Source organism: Fistularia commersonii, chromosome 17, assembly GCF_037954325.1.
Source record: "Fistularia commersonii isolate RoL2024-O1a breed Wild chromosome 17, RoL_Fcom_v1.0, whole genome shotgun sequence".
Classification (NCBI taxonomy): domain Eukaryota; kingdom Metazoa; phylum Chordata; class Actinopteri; order Syngnathiformes; family Fistulariidae; genus Fistularia; species Fistularia commersonii.
The window spans coordinates 6617312-6629893 of NC_141300.1; the positions used below are offsets into that span (position 1 = coordinate 6617312).

Here is a 12582-nt window from a genome sequence, read left to right on the forward strand (position 1 = left end):
ATAGTAAAAACACTGACCTGAAAGATGCTGTTCACTTTGCAAAGAGCTGCACTATGAACTACATTTGAATATATATTGATTAAAGAATTGTGTAGTTTTGTCAAGAGAAAGTGAAAGTGTGGAATCCTGATCAACTTCAAGTATGAGGGGTAGATTTACATCTGCAGGATCACACGTTGAAGCATTGTCTGTCCACAGAGTGAGTAGATCACTCAGTTCCAAACCCGCAGCTGATAACATAACCGAAACAGTGAGATATGAAATGGCCAGTATTTCTTATCTTTCTGATGACGTCGACGACAACAACAATAATACTAGCAACTCTTGATTTTTGAGTATATAACAAACAAAGAGCTCGAAGGGACCGAGCAGTACCAGGCTTAAATGGACAAATATAAGCATTTTCAAGAGCTTTGACTATTATCTGAACATCAGATTTGCTTTGGTGTCTCACTTCACATATCTCCAGGCTGGAGCTTCCTGTACTGAGGTTCATAGTGTAGGCGTGAAACCAAGCTGCCTGTACTCTATTTCCAGTCACCTCCAACAATGCTGCCAAATCTAGTGTCTTTCTGAGCAAACAAAAGACAGTTGGTGAACCTGAATTCAGTCTCCACTCTTCAGTTTTTAGCAGAGGAGTAGCACAAAATTTTCAGTACAATTAGTTATAGGCACACTTCGAGAAGCTTTCTGTTGATCCTATCCTAGATGGATCAATTATACATTTAAATGTAGCCAAATCCCAGCACTGCAACTGTCTGTAAATTATGTTAATTGTGATTACACGGAAAGGTTGCAGATTTTAATGTATCTGTTTAAAATTTAAAAATCAGCAGAGTAGTTGGCAAAAGTCATAATTCTGATGAGCCACTATTTCAGATGCTCTCTGTTCTTATACACTTAACTAAGGCATCATGAAAACAAAACAAGATCTTAAGAGTTGTTTTGGGGTACTTTTTTTAATTCAAAAAACAATGTTATATTGGTTAACTGGTTTCTTTCAGTTCTTATTCTCTACACCAAAATATACACCTTCGTCTGTGGCTTATTCTTCCATGGAATTATCTCTTTCTGAGGTCCATGATAATTATTGCCTTATTGTTGTACCAGTACAGTACTGCAAGTTATTGTTTCAGCCATAATTAAAATAGAAAAATAAACTGATTTATATATAATTTATTTCAGAGAGTTGAAGAAAAGCAACGTCAATCATTTTGGTTAACATGTAATAGTCTGAAAAGCGACATAACACGCCCTGTATGAGGGGAGCTTTCTCTTCCCCGTTACAAAGTATATTTAAGTCTACACCTGCTTTAAAAGAGAAGGTTTTTTCAAAACTAAACAAATGCAACAACCCACCACAGTATCAGCCTTTCAAAAGAATAGATAATCCTTGTGGATTTCTTCCTATGTTTTCATTCGCAAAGCCATTTCCCTCAACTTTCCCATGCCAAGAGCAGGGTTAACCAACATGTGCAGTTTCTGCTGTGAGCAGGCTGTTAAGACATTTGATGTTTGTAGACATTAGGTGGATTTAGGCAAACACAGCATGAATATCATACATTTATAAATGACATGATCCACTGAGACTTGCTGTGGTACAAACCCATGTAGATAACACAGCTATGGAAAGGATTTCTCAGTGGGAATACATTGTCCTGGAATTTTGTATTTCCTTATTAAACAGGCTTTTGTATGCAGATTCATGCATTTATTCTCGACACTTCCTAATAATATAAAATCTTATCGTAGCAACTGGACTTGATACAAACAGTCTCAGCTGACTGAGGGTGAGGGAGTAAGTCGGTCACAAGTCTACAACATATTATTATTACTATTATTACTATTATTATTATTATTGTTAACATTTATTTCACCAGGTTAAAAAAAACTTGAGATCAGGACCTCTGACCAGACAGTATCCCACCTATAAAAAGTAAGAGTCTTCAATTAAGGAACCTTCTCGACTCACTAATTAATTTTACTTTGGAATAAAGAACAAGAGAAAGAAACACAATAGATATTCAGGAAAATAGAGGAAAAAAAAGAAAAAACAGACAAAGGACAGAAATAACTAAATAAACGGAGAAAGTGAAAGAAAAACATGTAATCCAACTGGCCAAAGTAGGAAGTGATCTGAAATGAAGGCTCTATTGGTATAAGTATATCAATTATGGAAATAGTTGTTAAAATGAATTGCTGTAGTCAGGTGTTTATGTAAGATTCTTAAACAGCAAAATACTGTAATATTACAGTATGCATATATATTTATTCATATTCAGTGCTCATGAAAGGATTAGACAGTACAGTGATGTTGATAAGTCTCAACTTTTCTGCTGAATGTGACACTAATTAAGTCGGTGTCATGGGTTTTGAGTGCGATGCAATTATGTGAACATTTTTTTCTGCCTTCATCATCTTCTCAGGCCTTGTAATTCTATCAGCCCCCACGACACATTCACACAACAGATTTGTAAACACATTTGTCCTGTAGGCATACTTCTCAGTTTTGGCACATTCTATCAAGAAAAGCGGCTTAAGAAGGACCAAAGGTGAAACACTGCACTAATCTCTTTCTTTTGTTCACTGTATCTGTCTTTCTGGCTGTGTTTCTATCTAATCCACAGGCTCTCCCAATCCCCTGCCTTTTTCTTTTTTTTTAACATGCCTCTGGCATGTGATTGTCCATATGGTGGTATCAAACAATAAGAAAACCGAAACAACAGAGGAGCCATCGAGAAAAGGGAAAAGGGGGGATGATGAAAAAACTGTACCACTGCACTCGCATCATACGCTTTGTGGTAGAGCAGCCCAATCTGCACGAACCAACCACAAAATGTCACAAGAGATGAGAGCAAGGTACTGCAGTGACAAGAGACAACTTGTGATGAGAGGAAACAAAACACACTATGAAGAAAAATGATAAGGAACAGGTTTCATAAGGTTAAATACGATTACATGACAAGAGCAAGTAATGGACAGGTGTGAGAAAAACACATGAGAATGTTGGTGCAAAATCCAATAATTAGCATGAACACTGCCGAGCAGAAATTAAAATAGGCCTTCTCTCCAATCTCTAAGCTTATAGTCTTGACTCTTTCCACATTTCATACCTTGTAATTCTCCTATCTATCCACTCTCTCACACTGTTTGATGTTTTCAACCTTTCTTTCATCCTTTTTTTCCATAGGTACAGTCAATCAATTTGTTGTCTGCAATTCCTCTCTTCCTCTCTGGTTTTCTCTTTGCTTTGTGCACCTCTAACAGGCTTGTACCTGTTTATTTCCATCCCTGCAAATGCAATGCTTACTTTCATGTCCTTTCTTCCAGTATTAACCTGCCACCGTGTCCGTTCTCCTTCCACCAGCATCCAAGATTTCTTCCCCCAGCCTGTTTCCCTGTTCTTTGTCCTCCCTCTTGACTCCCTATCCTTCTACACAATGACTCCAGAGGGTTTTATCTTTTTTTCTCAATGGCTTTGTCACTTTCTCTAAACCCTCATCTCCATCAGCTTCCCTCCCAATCCCGATCACTCTTTCACCCATGCTTTCTTTCCCCTCTTTTGCTCCATCGTATTTCACGCTCACGTTTGCTCATTTAGCCCCACCCCACCCCCACTGTCCACTCACATTTCTGTCTCTCGCAATCTCTGACATGCAATCCCACTTTTTCACTCTCTGGGGCACTTTTCTTTTCCATGTTCTCCCTACAAACCTTTTTTCTTGCAGTTTCCTGATGGAAACAAAAATGAAAAACACAGACGTGGATGCATTCTGTTACACATCATGATTGCGAATGCTCTTTTGACTGTCAAGCATGCTAAATCTAATCGTGGATGGATGCACAATCACAGTATGGGCATAAAGCAGAAAATAACCTGGTGGATTATAGTGAGAGCTGACTGACACCTAATGCCCATGAGTGATGACACTATGAGGTGCCTTCAAATACAGAGGCTGCGTAGTATTATTGTCCACTGAAAATTAAGCAGGAAGTGGGGGTAATGTTGCCTCTTTGTCTGATTTATTAGTGGCTTACTTGCTTTCAGGCAACCATTTAATACAATGACGTATTGTACAATACACGGCTGATGTGTTTAGTGATCCAAACCCTAAATCATTCCTTAAAAACATCACTGCCTCTCACATAGATTTTGTGACAGTATTTATTTTGTTAGCCGATATTTTACAAGATGTCCGAAAGTGCCCAAAAACCTATGACACAAATTCTGATACAACACTATGATTCAATGCAGAAGATTAGAGTAGTGATGCTATTAAAGTGAATGCTCTGTGTGTGGTTGGGTGCATTATACAGACCTAGAGAAAAGACGAGGTTGAAAAAAATGAGTGGGGGAAAATAAATTGAGCTCTAGGCACATAACCATCTCTTTAAAGCATTGTGTCTAGATATCTCCAACATTAATCAAAGCTATCTGAGAGTAGGAAATCATATTCAGTGCACCTCTTCATTCGGGCTTGATAATTTTCTCATTTTTTACTCAATAGGATTCCAAAATGCAAAAACAGCATTTTTTTTTCTCTTCTCTTGGCCCATAAAGAGCCGACTTAAGATGAAAAAGTGTCTCTTGTATAAATTTATTGAAACTTTCATAAGGGAACCTAAAAACAAGAAGTGATTAAAGTTTCTCTTTTAAGCCCTTTTACTGCACACAAAACTGAAGGACTTCATTAACAATATCTCAACTTTTCCAAAGAAGTTAAATTATATGTTGCCACTTTAAGGCTATTGGAGATTTTAGCAGGGTGACTAATGAGTATCTGAAAGTTTGGTGCTTTTCCATCTTTGGATATTTCTATAATGTATCAAGAAAGATAGTGGCAATATGGAGTTTGGGACAGAGCTGGAAATGCAGAGACAATATTACAGGAAATCACTATACTTTGAGGGAGAAAAGGAGCTTTAGGGAGCTATAATGAGAGAGACTTGGCACGGAAAGAAAATGAATGAAGTGCTACATTCAAACACATAATGATCAACCCTCTTTTCTGCTGTCAGACAACTGGTTAGCGTTTTTTGAGGGGGGCCAGAGAAGAGCATGTCTTTCAAGCCAAGCGTTGACAAAACAAGGGACGTTGCACGCTTAACGCACTCGAATGCCAATGTGAGCAGCACAAATCAGTGCGCTAATAAGGCTGTTTTTATTCTACGCTTTTGCATACTTTAGTGCCAGTTAAAAAGCTCTTCATTGTATTTGGCTTGCAATCGCCATCCTCTCACTGCCATTCAGGTAAGCAAGTTGGAAATGAGGATTGGTAAGACGATGACTATTTACTATTATATACCCGTATCCACCACTCTGGCACAAACTGAAAGGTGTGGCTTTTGTTCACACTAAAATTCCTCAACCACTCTGCGAGTGCCGGCTGTCACGTGAAGACCATCACCATGGCGACTGAATGACAATACTGTGAGAAGAGAGAGGCTATTAATTTACAGGAACTTAAACAGTGATGGCTGACTGGTACTGGTTCAAGGGCAGGAATTCATGCAGACCCTGGTCCCATGACGCCCCTGTGTGACCATAACCAATGGCAACAAAGACCTTTAATTACGTGGAGCCGTGAAAGGACTGACACATTGCCTTGGCTGAAGGGAGAGAAAGAGGGGGAATAAAAAGATAAAAACGAGTGTAGCCCTTCATTAAACCCAAACAAACAAACAAACAAACAATCTATTTAAGAGCGACACAGCCAACTGATAGATGCAGGAGCATGATTTAGTAGTTCCGCAAGAACTACTAAACACAAACACAGCAGAAGTATTGATTCTAATGACCTTCTATTTTATCCCTGAACTCTATTCACAATTAAAATTAAAGAGGGAAACTGTACTCACTGGGTTGAATTTTGCATGCAGCAACTAAAAGAGGGAACCGGGGTATATTTTTCTCTTGCTAAATACCACCCCGGAGCCCACACCGAAGTGCGGCCATGCTACATGTTGCCGAATCAAAAAAGCTGAAACTTTTCCAGCTTTCAAATTCATGGGCGGTGGTGACATGGGCAACCTCTCTGCTTTGCGCTTGTCAAGTGTGCGTTGGCTCTGATAAACTGGCACTATTACATTCCACTCCTACACTTCAGTCTGCTGCCATTATATTCCCCCACGCCATTTCACGCTCCCACCCACAGCTTTCACTCTCTGCCAGCTCTCTGAGTGGTACTGACGAAGGGCATGAAGAGACCATCTCTGCAACACACACCGCTTTGCAACGAAACAGAAATAAATGCACTAAATGCAATAAATGTATTCAATTTTCCCTTCGATCTATAGCAAAAATATTATTCGGAACCAAAGTCTGGCAGCAATCAATGATCGCAGAGAAGGCGTGTGAGAAGCTATTAGCAAGCTAAAAGGATAACAATTGTGAGTGAAGGCAGAAGGAATTTTAATCACCGACTGTCTTCGTTCATTCTATATATCAGCCTGACACTAGATTTATGTCTAGTCTACTGGCAACACTAATGGTGACTTCAGAGTTATTGCTATGTTTCAGCAAAGAGTCGCTGTATGTACAACCGTGTCTAAATTATTGGTGTTTATTAGCTCTGTAAACATCTGGCCTGTGAGAACAAGTTGTTGAAAAGTTACTTATGCAAAGGAGCACATGCAGAACAAGTGGATCTGTCGAGCAGTTCTTACAGTGTCTTGGGAGACTATAACAAATGCCTCACTGCAGATTACTCTCTGTGGGAGGGGAGCATCCCATGAGTTTTAAATGAGGGATTTGACTTCTCAAAGGAGACAAACAAGAGGATCCTAAGGGCTTGTTGTATAGTGTTATAGAACCTAGGGAAATTGTTAAAATATAGCCATGTTGGATGTGGTAAGGGCTAGACAAGTTAACATGTATGTGTTACACATTACTAAAATTGTCAGACTTCACACATTCACACATGTCAGACTTCACACATTTATTTTGTTTTTCTGTATATCTAATAAGCATAGGTTCTGATTATATTCATGCTCTCCGGGTTCTGCAATCACCTACCAAACTTGGACTGGGATGAGTGAATGTCCTACTCTTCATCTAACTTGTCAGGGTCAAGGGTGACGTCAGCTGCCAGCTTTTAGAGAATACACACATGTTGCAGACTAATGCTGACTGCCTGGCTGCTTCCAGACAAACGATTTGTTTTAAATAATGATGAATTAATTGTCTTTTTTTGACCATAGGGATGTGTGTCTATCCTATTCAGAGTTTTCCAATGGCTCTTATTTTCATATTTGTTTTGTTGTTTGACTTGCACTGCGCAATGTAATAAAAGACTAAGAGGGAAAACAAAATGTACTTAAAGCAAAACTAAATATTTGTTTTTAAAATAAAGACTATTACTGTCTTCTGGTTATTATTGTAATTTCAGAGGCATTTGCTACATTAAAGATTTGATAATCCAATTGAGGCAAAAACTCAACCACTATTTAGCACACTATAGACATACTTTGTATGTTGCATCAATGTGTAAACAAAAATTAATCATGATTTCTTTATTCTAGTAGTGATCTCCCTGCACAGAATGAATATTACAATATTGCTTACAAACATGCAAATAGTTCAAGCAGTGACTGTAAATGTACTCTGAAACGTGTGCTGAATTGCAACATTTTGTCAACCACAGTGCTTGATGTATCCCCTTTCACTAACAAATCACATATATATTTGATGCTTTCATGTCAAATAAATCACAAGCTACACATTATTCATCCATCTATCCATACCCTGCCGCTTATCCTGCACTCAGGGTTGTGGGGGATGCTGGAGTCCATCCTAGCTCTCATCGGGCAAGAGGCAGGGTACACCCAGGACTGATTGCCAGTCAATCACAGGGTCACATATACAGACAGATAATCATTCACTCACTCATTCCGGGGAATTTTCCACATTTTTTTCAATTAACCTGATGCATGTTTTTGGACTGCGGGAGGAAATCGGAGAACCCAGAAAGGTCTCCTTGTCGGACTCATACCAGAGTCCTTCGTGCTGTGAGGCCAAAGCGCTTACCATTGCGCTAACGTGCTGCCCTACACAATATTTGTGATTTTAAATATTTTGCAACTAAAATACTTAACTTAAATATACAAGTCTTATCTATTCATTTATCACACTGGCTTCAATAATCTCCCTTATACTAACAGGAAAGTTGAGGTATATCATTTATTACTTATTATGGTACAAGAAAATATCTCCTGAACACTGAAAAAACAGTGTGTACATTGCTCATGACCCATCAGAAATTAGAATACAGAATGCCCAATCTTGAATGTCTCAAACATTTGACCACTTTTTCTCCCTTCAATTTACAGACGTTTATACTGCTGCTCTGTCTTTCACAACCTCAGCTTAAAGGATAACAAATGAAGCCTTTTTCATCGAGACCCGACGTGAGGGCTAATTATCACTGCTTTCTTGTAGCAACCAGGCAATCTGATGCTCTTTGCCTGTTTCTGATAATAGGCAATGAGACACGGTGAGCATTTCCTATCAATCACTTTTTTAAGTGACTCATAAGGGATTTCCTTCAAATCAAATTTCTAAACTTTTCAGTCTTATGACATCAGTAAAGATTTGTTAGAGCGTTTTTTTCAATTAAATGTGCAGAATCTATGACTGATTCAATGTTTGTGTCTGACTATACTCAGGCACAGTTGTCTGCAATCCTCCTTCATCTGGCAAAGTCCTGCATGCCCAGAGGCTGCGTATCAACAACAATTCGTTACAGGGGCAAACTGCACCCCCATAAGCAGAGTGGAAGAGCAAAGAGGAGCTCAGCTTTGCAAAACTAGCTTCCATGTGAATTCTGTTTCCAAAATTTCAGTGTTCAGCCGCTGGGCTCGGCTTGAGATGGTTGCTGCTCTCTTCCTCAACGGTTTATCATTAACCCTCTTTACATTCTAAATCTCCCCCTTTCTCTTATCAATCACCTGTCCTACTTTCCTCCATCTCCCTGTCCATTATTATTCATTAGTGCTTGCAACTTGTGTCCTGGTTCACTTTATTTCTATGTCGTGCATTTTCCCTGAATTTATCCCACTTATCCGCTACAGGGAGTTTATCCGACTCTTGTGATGTGATGTGTTGTGATGGCATTTATGGAAAAGAGCATGCTGCTGTATTGCACTGCTTGCTTCTTTGCCACCTTTACTATTTCAAAGATCAATTACCAAACAAATGAAACAATAGACAGATAAGCAACTCCTTTGTAAGACTGTTACACGTAACTGAATTCAATTGGTTGAAAGTGATTTGATTGGAGGAAAAAAAAACACTTGAGGCATGGAAAACCCAAGAGGATGCTGCGATACATCTAATTGTTAACACCTTTAGGGCACGATATCTAAACTCAATGCTAAAAATGAAGCGATAATTGGTCAACTGAGAATGTTTGCTGGTTTATCAATAGATTATTCAAACATGGAGGAAAATATGCATTAAGTGAAGCAAACTGTAATAAGAAGAGTGGAGGAGGAGTTGGACATAGGCATATGTGCAGAAGGAAAAGTGTGGGGGGAGGTGTTGTGCTCCGGCGGCTTAGAGCGGATATTGTATGCCTTATCTGTCACCTGCAGGTCTGTGCTTATTATAGAGAAAGGCAAAGTCAGAGCAAAGCAGAATATAAGGTGTGTGTGTGTCCGTGGGTGTTGTGAACATTGATGGAGTGAAAAACCACAGTGATGTTTTTACTTGCTCAAGAGCACAAAGCATTATAATAAAACAAGGAAAAGAGAAACAAATATAAATTGATAAAATAAAAATAAAGTAACAGGATAGCTCCTTTTTGATCCTAAAGGTCATCACCTCACAAAGCTCAATATTTCGCAAAGCATGTAATTAATGCAAGAGTTCACACATTTTCTGCAGCAAAATATGCAGAGAAACATTTTGTTCATTTGTGTGCCATATAAATGGTACTGTACCATCTGTGGTAATAGGTAATGTTTTGAATTTTGAACACACACACACACACACACACACACACACACACACACACACACACACACACACACACACACACACACACACACACACACACACACACACACACACACACACACACACACACACACACACAAACGCACACACTTGCTCTAATGGTTCATATGAACACTTTTACAATAAGGAGAAGAAAAATGTGGTACTCTGTCACGAGATAAGTGAAAACATCTGAGATGGAGCCCCCTGGGGAAGCTTCTCACTTAACCAAAACAGAGCTTCCAATAGAGCTTCAGACAGGCAGAATTTTTTTATTTTCAGGTGTTGGGCTCCAGACATCCTGATTTTGGCCAGGAAGAACATTTCTTAATTTTCGCTACTGTTACTCACAATTAATTGATGTTTAAATAATCTAGGTGTGTTTTGCAAAATTAATTACATTAACAGCCACATTTTTAACAATGACCATGGTTTTTAGTTTCAGACGTAACTGGACAGTTGATAAGTTTCTAATCAGTTGACGCATTTTTCATTGTTTTTACAATTATGCAGACTGTTTGGTTTTAAATTTGTGTTTGGTCTCTGTTCTTTGAAACTGTCATTATGAGGTCCAAAGGGGGGCAGACCAGCGCAGATCAAGGAACCCATCATTAAGTAAAAAAAAAATTAACCCGAGATTACAAAGCCTTTGTGTTTGGAATAGACTAGATAACAGTACAAGAAGTGCAATGGTGAGGCAAGCAACATCAAAAGGCCAGGAAGATGTAAAAACATAAAAACATCATAGTAGATAATAGAATTACATGTTTGGTAAAGAAAATCCACTTCTCAATCTAAAACATTACGGAGGAGGGTGATTGTTGATTGAATCTTCAGTAAAGAGATGTAATAAGAGAGGGTTTCATACAAGTTCACTCTGCTGGCACATTGATAGGAAGAGACAAGAGTGGAGACGTAAAAGAATAGTTCATGATCTGTGTCAAATCACACTGTAAGGACTGAAATACAAGAGCAAGTATGGCTGCCAATGGAAACGCTACACTGATGTGGCACTCATAGAATTGGCAAGATCAATTTTAAAAGTTAATAAAACTGTAATTTCTGCTTGAAATTGGCAAAATGGTGATGAGATAAGATATTCTTCAGCAGTCGAGTCACACAACCAATCCCATCCCAAATGTGTATCTTTTGTTCATGAAGTCCAAACAGTCCAGTTTTGCAAGAGGAAAAAAGTTCTCAGTGATGACCAGGGGTTAAAGGCAGCAGACAGAAGCTGCACATTTTCTTCAAAGTATTTCTAGAATATTTATATCCACTTTCATTTTCTAAAATAACTACTTTGAACCTCTGAAAAGGAGTGATAATGAATAACACTGGCTGTAACCAATACATTTTTGATGCAATATTTGTAGTGAAATCCTCAAGTATAGTTTCAAGAGTAAGAATAAGAATAATAACTCTATTTATCCAGAAGGAAATTGTTGTGCCAGAGTTTCAAGTAAAACATAACAATAATAATAGTAGGAAATTGTATAAGCAGTGTAAAAAAAAGGGGGAGAATAAGAATAAGAATAAGAATAAGAATAAGAATTACAAATAAAACTATAAAGTGTCTAAGTAACAAGTCAGGGCTGTAAAGTGTCTTAAGGTCTTAAGTACAAAGATTTTGAGATTTTCAAGTCTACATTTCAAATGTCCGCTTGGTAGTGCCAAACAGAATTAGAACTAAAAATATCCACATGTTGACCAAATATGTATTTGTAACATACATAATATACCATATCAGAAAAGTTAAATATATACTTATATGTAGCAGCATTCTTTGTCGTTCCACATTTTTTAATCCAACTAATTTGATCTTTGAACTCGAAAATCATAATTGGTATTTGTACGGAAACATGGAACCTCACTATTGAAAAGATTTTCCAGTATGTATTAAACATGCTGTCCTTTCCCTCATGTGTTAATACACTTTGTCTCTTATAATTCATCCAGATTTTCTGAGGGTTTTACTTATCACAGTACTGGAAATAAAATGACCCAAAAAACCTTTCTCCATTCTTGTTATTCCAATCCATTAAAAAAAAAAAATCTAAATTAGATAGTATTAATCACGAGGAAAGCGGCATATCGAGAAAGATAGAGGCATCTCACAGAAGGGCTGCACAGTGGTTCCCGTTTGCTCCTTGAAGGAAGTAAGTTCTTGGTTCTATCCCAACATGTGGCCCTTTCTGAGGAGTTTGTACGTTTTCCTCATGTCTACTAATGTTGCCTTTGGGTTCTCCAGTATCCTCCCACGTTCCAAAAACTTGGAGTAGCTCAACTGAAAACCTCAAACCGCACTACATCTCTGACTAAGGGAAAGGTGGAATAGACAAGTGAGCCCTCAGCCCCGGTCCCTGGACTGGATCATTTGGTACCGGTTCACAATTTTGAAAAACGACTGTTTCCGCCTTCACCTTACTGCCGCACTTAATATTGTAATTGTCTGATATAAAGTGTAATCTTTGTATTCAGATTAAATTACTGTGAACTGACAAAAGTTTTTATTATTTGAACTCCCACACCTCTAACCGTCATACAGTGGAAACATTTTCATGCATAAAACTGGTTGGGGACCGCTGGAA

At 38.3% G+C, this 12582-nt stretch overlaps 1 protein-coding gene across 1 annotated transcript in view; it reads right to left on the bottom strand.

Moving 5' to 3' along the window:
* ldlrad3 (low density lipoprotein receptor class A domain containing 3) overlaps positions 1 to 12582 on the bottom strand; it is a 74017-nt gene that overhangs the window by 21510 nt on the left and 39925 nt on the right. The gene's annotated exons all lie outside the window — the stretch shown is intronic.